Raw genomic sequence first — 12,123 nt, 5'->3', positions numbered from 1 at the left:
CATTTAAATAATTTAGCGTCAATCAAAAATCGGACGCCGCCGGCCACTCAGCCCTATTCAAAGGTGCAACCAAATTGCGGCTTTTTATTGTAGCGCAAGGGCGAGGGGAAAAATCGAACGGATTTGCATAAATGCGAGTGCGATTGGAATGTTTTCTGGATCTTTGTCTCAATGTTTGCTCGACGAATTATACTTTGGGAGCAGTCATTGTTTTCAATAACCAAAATCAAACAATCCGAATGCAGAACTTAGATCTTTGATTTTACGAGCACGTTTAGTAGAATTTTGCCAATTTTACGACTTTTGTGGGAATTTAAAGTCGCCGGTTTGGTTGTATTTTGTTTATTGTCAGGTCTCGAAGTGGGCGTGAGTGTAAATTGCATACTGTGTGCTATAAGAAACACGTTATATTTTCTTGAAACAATGAAATAATGCAAGTTTGCGTAATTTGTTGTCGATTGTAGAGACGAAAGAAAGCATAAATGTCGTTTGTGTTAATTCCGTAGGCAAATATTTGCATTTTTGTCAGCTGGGTGCCATATAACTCGTATGATGGACACTTGCTTCAATCAATGGTTTAATTAACAAAATTTTAATCACATACTACTTTTCTCGCTTCAAGACAAATCAGGTATAAACTTAACTAATCGAAAAGTTTGTATAAAATTTGGAAGTTATTGACTGAGCTGATTTTTCCACTTACTCTTACAGGTATTATTTTTTCTAGTTTAATGTTCTGTATTATTTATTTACCTACAGTGCTTTTAAATTTAAATACTACTGAATTTATTTACTTAAAGATGATGCATATTTCTCAATGGTATTTTTCTTAATTTTAAGAATTCAGCCACTATAAAATTTAAATTAATTGAATTGTGATCACCGTGAATAAATGACTTTAATCTGATCGTAAAATGAAAATGAAATTGATTCAATTGAATGAAATTTGCTTTAATTTGTTTAACAGATGTAAATTGTACATAAACACGAACAATGCCAATATACAGTGTGGTTCATTAAAATATTTAGGATTAAGTCCAGGAATTCATCAAATTATTTACCGCATTGTTTCAAGTCAGTCATAAATTTTCTTTCGCAACTCTATTTTGTAAATAAATTCAGGGTAATTAAATGTTTGGCTATCACCATAAATCACTAAATCGTAAATTACTTAAATTAATTAACCATTATAAAATTTTAATTATTTAAATTGATGAAATATATTTTTAAGGGGTACACAAAATTCAAATAGTAGTACTTAACTCTTATATTTTGTTCACTGTCCAGTGATTACCAAAAATTGATTTTTACTTTATAGTCCTTTTGAAGGATTTTGAAAGAGGAACGTCGAATATAGGATTTGTTTTCCACAGATTTCCAATAACTTACATCAATTTTTTACAATTATTTTTTATTTTAAACCACCTCTATTTTTTTGACCAAGCATAAATCATAAATTAGAAAAATTAAAGTATAGTACTATTATCTTTTAGATTTCTAAAATTATCGTAGCCATATTTAATTTTCTAAAATTAGCACTGTTCGTTCTGCAATTTTTAGCATTGAGTACCTACTACCTAATTGAAACAAATTTATACAGTGAAACTAAATAGTGTTTTGGAATTAAATCAGTTATGATTTGGCTGTTCTAATAGGAGAAAATTTTAGATAGTAGAGCCAGTTTTAGCTTTCCACTTGGTGCAATCAGAAAATTTTTATTAACCAATAAAAAGACAAAGACATTTATGCTTTAACGGCAAAAAGTCCAGCTAATAATAGTATATCATTGGCAGATGTTAGTAAATAAAATTTATACCCGAGAATCCAATAAAATGACAGAAGCTCATCATAAATGCACTTTAAAACTTGGCAAAGAAGTGGCGCAAAATGTGTTTTTTGCAAAAGTCTAACGAAACATCTGTGCACACATGTCAAACGTGATGTAATGTGCGTTTTTCCGCACTCTGCAAAAATATTCTGCTAATTTATAGGTTGGCAAGGCAAGTAATGAAAAAGCCGTAAAATGAATAATTGCATTGATGGGACAAATGTCGAAGTAGCTCACCGCGCTTTTACGGCCGCCATTTGAATAAAATTCCCTTTAAAAATCGATAAATCACGTAAGAAGGTCGCGAAATGTTCAATGATATCTTTGATGTTTCTTCACTCGTGCAGACATGTGTTTCATGTCGAAAGATTCCGTTGTTAATTTATTAGTTTGCGTAATTTTCGTCCCGATCACCGGCGGTAATTGGCGGTTCTTGACGAGATAATGGCTGCATAATTCGTTTATGAAACTTCTAAGGCCCACGATTCGGATCATCATGAAAATGGCCAATCGAGAAATTTGCATCAATTGTCTGGGAATGATCGAACAATGCGCTCGTACCGACAGGCATTAGACAATTATTCCAGTCTTTAGGCTATATCAATTATATTTGAAGAATTCCAGACGGGGGTCTTTTCTCTTTTTGGCGCAATTTCGCCGTCTGCGCATTGCATTACACAAATATTTTGATTATGGCTGCCCCATTCGACAATAATGGGAAATTATAAAATTAAATTAGGCACCCTTGACTCGACGTTATAATAGCTGCAACATACCGCAGCATACCATCAAGAGGTGGCAGCGAATTCGGAGGCTCCGCTCCGGCTCTTCGCCTTGATCCGTGCTGAAAACTCAGCGTGGTACTGGAGGGCGAGTCACACTCGGATTCTTTCATGCGTGTAACAGTAATAGGCCATTAGATGTTTATTAAATGGCTAAATGAAGACTGAAAGACCCTGATAGTATTAGATGGATTTGATTTTGTCAGATCGAGATTTTGATTTCGTTCAGTTAAAAGTCGATTTGTCTGATTTCGAGTGGTTATTGGAGAATTCGAGGGCCCGGAGCGTGCAGGCGACTACAAATTACAGTTTAAAATGATATCAAGCAATTGTAAAAATTTAGTTAATCTACTTCTCAATGTACACTTAACTGATATTTCTAAAAGGATTTAAAATGATATAAAAATACTGTTGCATTATAATAAAAAAGAGTTAAAATAAAATTGATGTTACATACGTACTTCAAAAATGACAAAACTGAGCACATATTAAATTCGGACACCTCATTATTTGGATTTTTTAATTGCTGGTTAACTTTGTCTTTACATAATAAATTATATAAAAATTATGTAATTGAAACATATTTAATATTTTTTTATTAATTAGTACTAGTTTGGTTATGTACTGAAACTGTTAACAGAGTGGAACAACAAAGTTATAAAAATTGTCTTATAAAGTTTGAAATATTCCTTGTAATTATAAAATTTTCCACTTTGAAAATCAGGTGATTGTTAAAAACGTCAACTAAAAAAAACAAAAAAAACATAAACTGATTTTAATTTCCAGTTTTCTATACAATAATATAATCAGAATTGCAAATAATTTTTTAACTTGTAGTAGGTATTTAAACACAAGAAAATCATTTCATATGCAATGAAAAGTATATTTTTACAATATCGTACAAACTAAAAATCACACAGAATTCAGCGTTTGTTACGAGAATTTTTTTGTTCTATATGGAAGTAATAAGTACCTAATTAAATTATTAATATTACAATAGAAAAAAATATTTTGGCAGACTCAGCTTAGGTTGGTAAACAGAAACATAACAAAATGTTGGAGATCAGAAAAAGGTAAGTAATTTTTTTAAATGTTTATTCATAAATAGTATTAGGTATAAGTAATATAAGGTATAAGTATATAAGGTATAAGTAATTAACCATGATGCTATACTGATGCTAGCGCTACACCTAAGTTAGTCAAAATTAAAAGAAATAACTTAAAATAAATCTTTTTTTTTACTAGTTTTTGAGCGTTTTTCAGCAAATCACTTTTAGGTTTATATATTGGAGCTTATTCTGCAAAAAAACTGTTAAAATTTAAGTGTTGTAAAACTTTGTTGCTATAGCAATAACCAATAAAATTTTCAGATTTGCAATTATAACGTGTGTTAAATTTTAACAGCCTTAAAAAATCACAGAATAACCTTAATATACAGTAAAACCTCGATGTATCGGACTCAATGTAGTTCGATAATTGCAGTAATTCTCAAAGCTGATGTCTTAATATTAATTCAGTGTTTCGGCAGTCAGATGGTCAAAATAAAAAATGTAGCACTTATTACTGCGTTTAATTTTTTACTTTATTAAACATTAGTTAAAGTGTCAATCGGCATTTAAATGTCTGATTAGTCGACCATGTGACAAAATTGAACCAATCAGATGTTCTTATTCAGAAAATTAACTTTTAATTAAGTTTTCTATAAGCCGGCCCTAAAGGTCTTTGAGGCCAGTAGTGGTATTTTCGCCGTTGTTCCAAACATGAGTTATTTAAACTAAGTTATCTAAACCTCGACTGGCATTTTTGTTTAACATTTTTAAATGATTTATGTGTTATTTTTGTTACTTCTACCAGTTATAAGTTTGTTGGTATCTTCTGAAGAATTCCACAAATGACATTGTTCACATATCCAGTAACAAGAAATTATTTTCAAAGGAACCAGGTATAAACAGAAAAAACTCAAATAAGTGCTGAAATTTTTATTTTCTACAACTACAAGTACGGAAAACTTTTTTTAAAGTCACTCCAAATCACCTTCAAAGTCAAACAATCGAGGAAACAACATACGTAAATGATTACAGAACAGTGTAAGTAGCTGCGTAATTCAGTACTTTATTGACCACTCTTTACTCTAACGGACAAGTACTGTTGACACTGATACTTGACACTTAAACAACTTTCGTTCGATTTTGAGGTTGCCAATTTCTCGAAGAATAAAACCGTGCCTTCGCAATAAATTTATGAAAAACTGGGATTTTTTTATACCGACTGGAGTATTGTCTCTTATGGAACATACTGGCTTAGGTTACCTATATCTACGTGTTTCTTGTTTTTTTTTATAAGACACCAAAATTTGTAAAAAGATTTCAAACGTATGGTTTAAAAAACATGTGTATATGTATTTGTACAAAGTGTTTGGTGTTGCTGCCGCAAGACTGCGCCAAAATTTTCCTTCCTCTCAGTTTTGAAACCGCAGTTCTAAATTGCACCCCTCGTTAGTAATTTTTCGCAAAACTTAGAAACTCTGTGACCAAGAATGTGATTTGGAAACACTTTTGTTTCGACCTAGACACGCTTTCGTCTTGGCGTTGAACAATGTATGGGAAAGTGCAATCGAGGCGTCCTGAAGGTGTCGCAAAACAAAAACCAAACGATCATGTCCGCTAATGGTCTTTAACATCGCACCAACACAATACACTTCACACTCTTATTTCGCCCGGCCATTGTTATTCAAAGGCGAGCGTAACATTTCACGCTTGGTGACACTGCACTCGGAGGCGGCCATATTCCTTATCACGTGATACCACCCATTGGGTGTGCGGCTATTATCACCTGGTGGCCCGCTTTTTGACTTATCGACATCCACCATTAGAAATTTCGACGCGCACTGTATACACCGTCTTATCATTGGCCCCACTGATAAGGGCACACGGGCTCCACTGGCCTTAATACCGCGGCTCTTTGTCGCTGCTGGCTACTGGTTTGGCCAATTTGTCATAGATAAGCGCAAACAAACAAGAGAAATTTGCTGGTAGCTAACCGGACACGATTAATCGGGGAAAAACTGATCCATTTTCCTCTTTTATTATAAAATTAGATTCTATTCTTATTATCATTATTATTATTATTATTTTGGTATAATATACTTATGAATACTCTTTAGAATAACTAGATTTTTTTCATTGAGCAGTACCTAACGTATTATGGCTGAGTACCAATTTTTACTTCCAATACTTAGAGTGTAGATGCAGTTGAGTCCGGTTTGGCATAAATATGGTACTTTATGGCTGGTATTTTTAATGTGGTGCAAGCTTTTTGCACTAACGGTACTTCCCGCTTATCTAATCAAAGCAACCACTCCTTCGCACAAACCAGCGATGGGATAAAAATCGGGAGATAATTTATTAAACCAGTCCGTCCATACTTCATAAATTTCTAATTATTCTAATCAAGCATCCGTTCCAGTTTACATTTCACGTGAAAATTTTTCGAAAATCGCACAAACTCACACAGTTTACCGGAAACAATCCAGTTTGTTTTTCGCAAAAACAGCTTTCCTGTGCTTATTTTAGGCGCATGAAATGCTAAACAGAATCAGTAATTCAGTTCGAATTGATCCCATCTCGTCCATATTCATTCCGAGCTGTGAATGATGGGAACGGTGCTGCCAGTCGACATTTTTCGCCTTATTGGCAATTTCTTAATGTCCTAGTTTGAATAGTTCCTGTGAGAAATGGAATCTTGCGATTCGAAAACGATAAAGATGGATACGAAAACAATATCAGCGCCCGCCCAAATCACACACGTTTCATCTTTTTTGAATTGTTCGAGACACGCATAGCCACTGTGTGGTAACTCGGTTTAACAATTACACAGCGCGCTCTTGGGTATATCCTCGGACTAATTACTTTCCGTCCACGGTAATTAGTTATTTATTTCGATGCGAGGAAGTCAAACACGGCAAAAACGCACTTCTTAGATCCAGATCCTGTCGCTAACGATCATGGTATTGACTACCGCTACTTGGCACTTTTTTCTTTGATTTTCCGCGATTTGGCTTGGGCTAGGACAGTGGGTGACAAATTTCGCCCAGCGATGGTAGAAGTAGAGTTGTTGGGTAAGTCTCAGAATGCAGTAGTAGCCCAGCGATGGTGGCGTTTATCGGCCGCTGGATCAGCTACCGGCCTATGTAGTCCCATCTCCACATCCATTGAATGGCTCGCCAACAATGTAATGGTATTATGCTGAGTTATGAGCTACTTGGCCCGCCACGTCTCTTATCTCTCCCATGGTACCTACACCACGCTATCACAATGAGCGACGCTCCCATGATGGACTTCTTGGCCTCCGGTGATGAATAATCGGCCATTGTGTTAAGCCTAGTTCGGTAGTCAGCGTTTGGTGGCTAATGAAATGGTTACGTCCCCAACTAATTATCCACATCCATCAATTGGAAGTGGGCACTTTTCCATGGTACACGCTGTATACCATCGCTGGGACGCTGGTTGGCGTTATCAGCAGGGTCATCTCGATAGCTGCACAGTCATTTGTAACAAACAATCGAATGCGTAATTAAAGTAGGCTCGAGGATGGTTATTGATGGTCGGGTGATGGACACCGGTTAACAGACAAATGGAAAGTACTTAGCGGGTTTGATGGGTCCATTGATAAATTGACAGATCCACTTTAGGAGTTCGACTTATAGAAATCAAAAGATTCCAGACGGCTGTCTTATTAACCTCCTCACTTTATTTTATTTATTTACTGGTGACTTTAGCAAGTTGCACCGATATGTCAAACATTTTCTCCATTGTTTTTAACTAATCCACTGATCGACTGATCTAAATTTGAATAAAAACGAAAGCAAATGAAGATTAATTAATTCACTGTTGAGTTTATTTTTTCTATTAGGCAAAATTTGTTTTTCTTTAGATTCGAAGATAAGAATGAGCCGAGAACATCTGTTAAATCGCTCTAGGCTAATTTGTGACAAATATAGATGTGACTTTTTTGGAAAATAGATATAGTACTACTTACATAGAAAGTTGATCAAAAAATCTAGTACATGGTCTTTTCTCAAAAATGAACAACTTGTAAAATTCTGCCTAACTATAGATGAAAGATTTTATGTAACGTTGTCTATTTCTTTTTTTAACCTTTTGTTATCAACAAAATTTTTAATTTTTTCACTTTTTCCTTCAAGAAAAATTAATAGGCCGATTTTGTAGAAAATTTTATCAGCTTTAATTTTGGTGAGGAGATAAAAATTGATAGAAGTGATTGTTTCCGTATATAAAAAAAAACAGCTTTAACCCTTTTCCTCTTCCTGTGCTCACCCTCCATCTTTGGGAACTTATGATATATGTTTACGCAAGTGTATGGAAAGTGTTTTAAAAAAATTAATTTTCTAGGAATTTTTTCCACCGATTTGTTTTATTTGACTGGGCAATACGTGTAAAAAAATATGATTTAAGTATTGATGTAAGATTTAGGCTCAAAGCCACTCTTCTGCTTATATAGAGTTGCTATTGTGTATGGAATTGGTTAAAACCAGCTGCTAGGACTTCAGCTAAAATCCTGAAATTTTAAGGAGTAAAGGAGATGTTAGGATTTATAAAAACTACTTACTACATTTCAAAATATTTATTCATAAATTTCCAAAACTTAAATTTTTGTAAATGGGTACATGAGCCAAAATATCGACATCGATAAATAGCAATTTTTTTTTAAATTAAATAATGTAACAAAAAAAGATCATATCAAACAGTTGATGCTTTGTTAGACTTGTCAAAAAATCTATCTCAATTTAGTATGACTTCAAATACCAAAATGTAAATAAAATGTAAATGTAAATAAAACTTAGATTAAAAAAATTAGGTATTAAGAAACTTTTTTCAATCTAACTGTTATTTTAGTAGTGTACCTGTCTATTTTGGCAGAGTTTATGATATAATTGTTTGAACCCTAGAACCCCAATTCCACTGACGTAAAGTTCGTAAAAATTTAAATATTCTGAACGAAGGTGTTAGCGGCCAATTTTTACGCAAGAAACACTTTTCAAAATAGAGAAATAAGACAAGGGCACCACGGCAACAGTACCTATACATCGATAAGGGAACGTGTAGCTGTCACAAATATCGATAAAAATTATTTATAGAAAATAATTACAAGTCCCAACTATTTGTTCCTTAAATATTTATAATTGTAAATTTATGCAAAGCAGCTACATTTATTACTACCTATGCAATTAAAGCCAACATCTGGTAAGGTTACAGTAAGAAGTATGCGTGGTAAGTGCTGATTATCACTTCGTAAAAAAATGTCACCATTTTCCGGATTAAATCAACCTTCTTGCGTCTCTAAATATAAACATAACATTTTATTTGCGCAATTTTCTCCGCATCTAATCGTCTTTTATCTGATTAGAATGCTAAAATTATTAATTTGATTTCTTCATCAAAGAAGTCCATTTATCCTTATTTACATCTAAATCACCCGGATTATTGTTATTTATTTAGCGATCTTCCAGTTCTGCAGCCATTCCTATTCAATTCTTTCCACTCATCATTCCCACTCTCGTGATTTAACTGTTGCATAAGTTCGTGATAACGACTAATCAGAGTGAAATTAGCGACTCACCTTGCACAGGAAGAACGGCTCTTCAAGTGCTGGATTGTCTCGACACGAGATTAATGGATGCTGATGTGGCAGACGATGCAAAAAAATATGTTGGAGCCTTTTGACAATGCGATACAAGGCGATAAATTATCGACAATGTGCTATTTTTGCATGCGACGATGTTTCTTCGCACAATTACTTAATTACGGCGGGCTCATTCACCACGTTCGACGAAGAGACGCGCCTTCCAGGAACCCCGCCAGGGCCGGGCCTTTCCACAATAAAAGCCCAAGGGGCCCACCGCTTTCAAATTTCTAACTAAAAGAAGCGATATTTCTAGTCCAAAATTTCCAGAAGGTAGTTGAGAAATTAGAATAATCATTAAAAAACTAAAAGCTTTGGATTCAGCAAGTTTAAATCTTCTTGTTCGTGCTAATTTTAGTTAAAGGAAGGCTTGTAATGTGTGTCTTTTCTATTAATATGCTGCTGGAGTGTCAAAGTTCCATCTAATCGTGAGCGCCGTCCGCAGCGCGTCCATCACTTCCTGTCCACCTGCGCTCCTCCACTCTTCCGGCAGTTCCTGCCCGGAAGCGCGTCTCCGCCGCCGCCGAATCCCGGACTTGTTCCGGTGGCTGGTCGCGAATGTGTCGACCGAGTCATAGGTGCAGAACTAATGAGCAAGATTTCCAGATTTCGAACAACGTAATCCTAGTTGGTTGCACGAAGAGTCGCCGGGAGCGGCGTAAAGGTCCGCCCACACAACAATGCAGTGGCGTGCGCCCCGACCCCCCCGCGTCGAACTCGAATGGCATTGTTTGTTTGCTCGTGAAATTATTTTCGTGTTACGTGATTGTTTGCTTCTGTGTGCTGCCATCGAGGGGACAGCCATCATTATTTCGTTGTTTTATTCCAGCTCGAATGGGAATTACAAGCCGTAAAGCATTTCTCTAACAATAACTTGAGGTATCTTATTAAAGCGTTATCTTTCAAGGATAATTATTTAATTATTATTAAAAATAATTATGGAGGTTTCAAGGTGGTTTCGCTCGCGATTTTTTTCGATAGCCTTTTTTATGCAAGTAGCCAATTAGTGGGTAATACTTCTTAATTATTGGTTTTGGTGACCAATCGATGGTTATGGCGGAATTGATGAAGAAAGTCAATTCCGACTTAGATGGGCAGATACCGCAGAACCGGATTCGCGTATTCGTCTGCCTAATTATTATTATTAAGAAAAAATTATAATTTATAGAGAACTGATTTATGATAATATAGTGTTGGCCGTGATAGTTACATTGACACTGTAATTGGATTTATATAGTATAAAAAATTTCACACCTTCTACTCCTAGCAGGATTTTATCTCACCAATTAAATTGTTTCACCTCGATGTCAAGATTGTTATATTTACAAATACAAAAGTACAAAAAATATGAAAACATAATTAAACAGTTTTGTGCAATAAATACATTTATCTAGGTAAGTATTAAACAATTTTTTATAGTGATTCATATTTGTGGGAAAAATAAATTGATACCTATCCTGGTACACAATTACGTTTTTATTTTTAAATTACAGTTATCATCAACATCATTTACTTAAAAACAAATAATTTCTGTAATAGCAAACAAATTGCTTTTTTATTAAAGTAGTAGTTATTGTAAATGAGAAGTTAAAAAACATGACTGAACAAAAATATCACGTCTTTTAAGAGATTTACATGATTGTATGCATTGTAAAAATAGTTTTAACAAATAAAAAATGCAGCACAATAAAAATAAACTAAGAATAATAAGTTTCTTTAGATTATATCAAAGAAAAAATGGACTAAATATCCATCAATGGCCCTTCAGCCCGTTTGCTTTTTTCTTACTTTTATAAATACTTGTAGGTATCTAGTTCCGATGCGATTTTAAAGGATTAATATAGATTTTGGTGATTAAAAAGAATCTTTGTGGTCCAAACATTTATAAGGTAGTTAAAGCATTGGCACTGAGTCGCTAGTTTGTTAATTTACTGTAAAGTAAAATTACCTAATGCAGTATCGTCGGTGTACTGAAAAATGTCTTGGGCGTCAAAAATAATTAGAACTTTTTTATTCTCAAGGCTTTGTTTTCTGAATAGTTTTTAACCAAAAATTTTAGGAGTAGGTTGGACAGTTTATGTTTCTTAAACAGGATTAATTTCTACCATACGTTGTCAAGCAAAGATATTATTATTATTTTAAATAAAAAATTAAATAAAATGGATTTTTTCTATGGAAGTGCTTAATCCTTGATTGATAAGGATAATCATTATATTATAAAGAATATTATTGTATCCAGGTATTAGACGGTGTTCCAGTAATTTTTTCAGTTTTAGTTTTACAAATGTTTAATGAATGTTTGGTCTGTTCATTGTTTTTGTACTCAAAAATTTATTTTAAAAAATTTACAAATCTACACCTAATACAAATTTTTACTATTATGATTTTTGTGTTTCTACAATTATGCCTAATGAAAGCTTAGGCGTAAGTTAACAATATTGTGGCTAAATGTGTAAGTAAAGTAAGTAAGTGGTGGATTGGTGGATGCACAAGTTGTACATATTATATCGGCAATGATATTTGTATTTATGTGAAGTGACAACGAAGTTAACGCTAGTTCTGAATTTGTTTTCAGCTTTTGAGCTTTTTCTGCACCTCTGACTATTATTTTACTGCTTTAAAATTAAAAATTTAAATTAATTAAAAATTAGAGAATGTTTATTTACCGCATGCATTTTAGCTATGATTTTTTATTAAATAAAATTAATTTCTCCCATGTCGCATCGTGTACCGAGCAAATATTTTACATTCTTCAAACTTCTCTAAATTATAAACGGATTTTGTAAATTGTGAAGCCGAATTTTTAGTTGA

This window comes from Tribolium castaneum, chromosome 5, assembly GCF_031307605.1.
Source record: "Tribolium castaneum strain GA2 chromosome 5, icTriCast1.1, whole genome shotgun sequence".
Classification (NCBI taxonomy): domain Eukaryota; kingdom Metazoa; phylum Arthropoda; class Insecta; order Coleoptera; family Tenebrionidae; genus Tribolium; species Tribolium castaneum.
Note: the sequence above shows the minus strand (reverse complement) of the source record.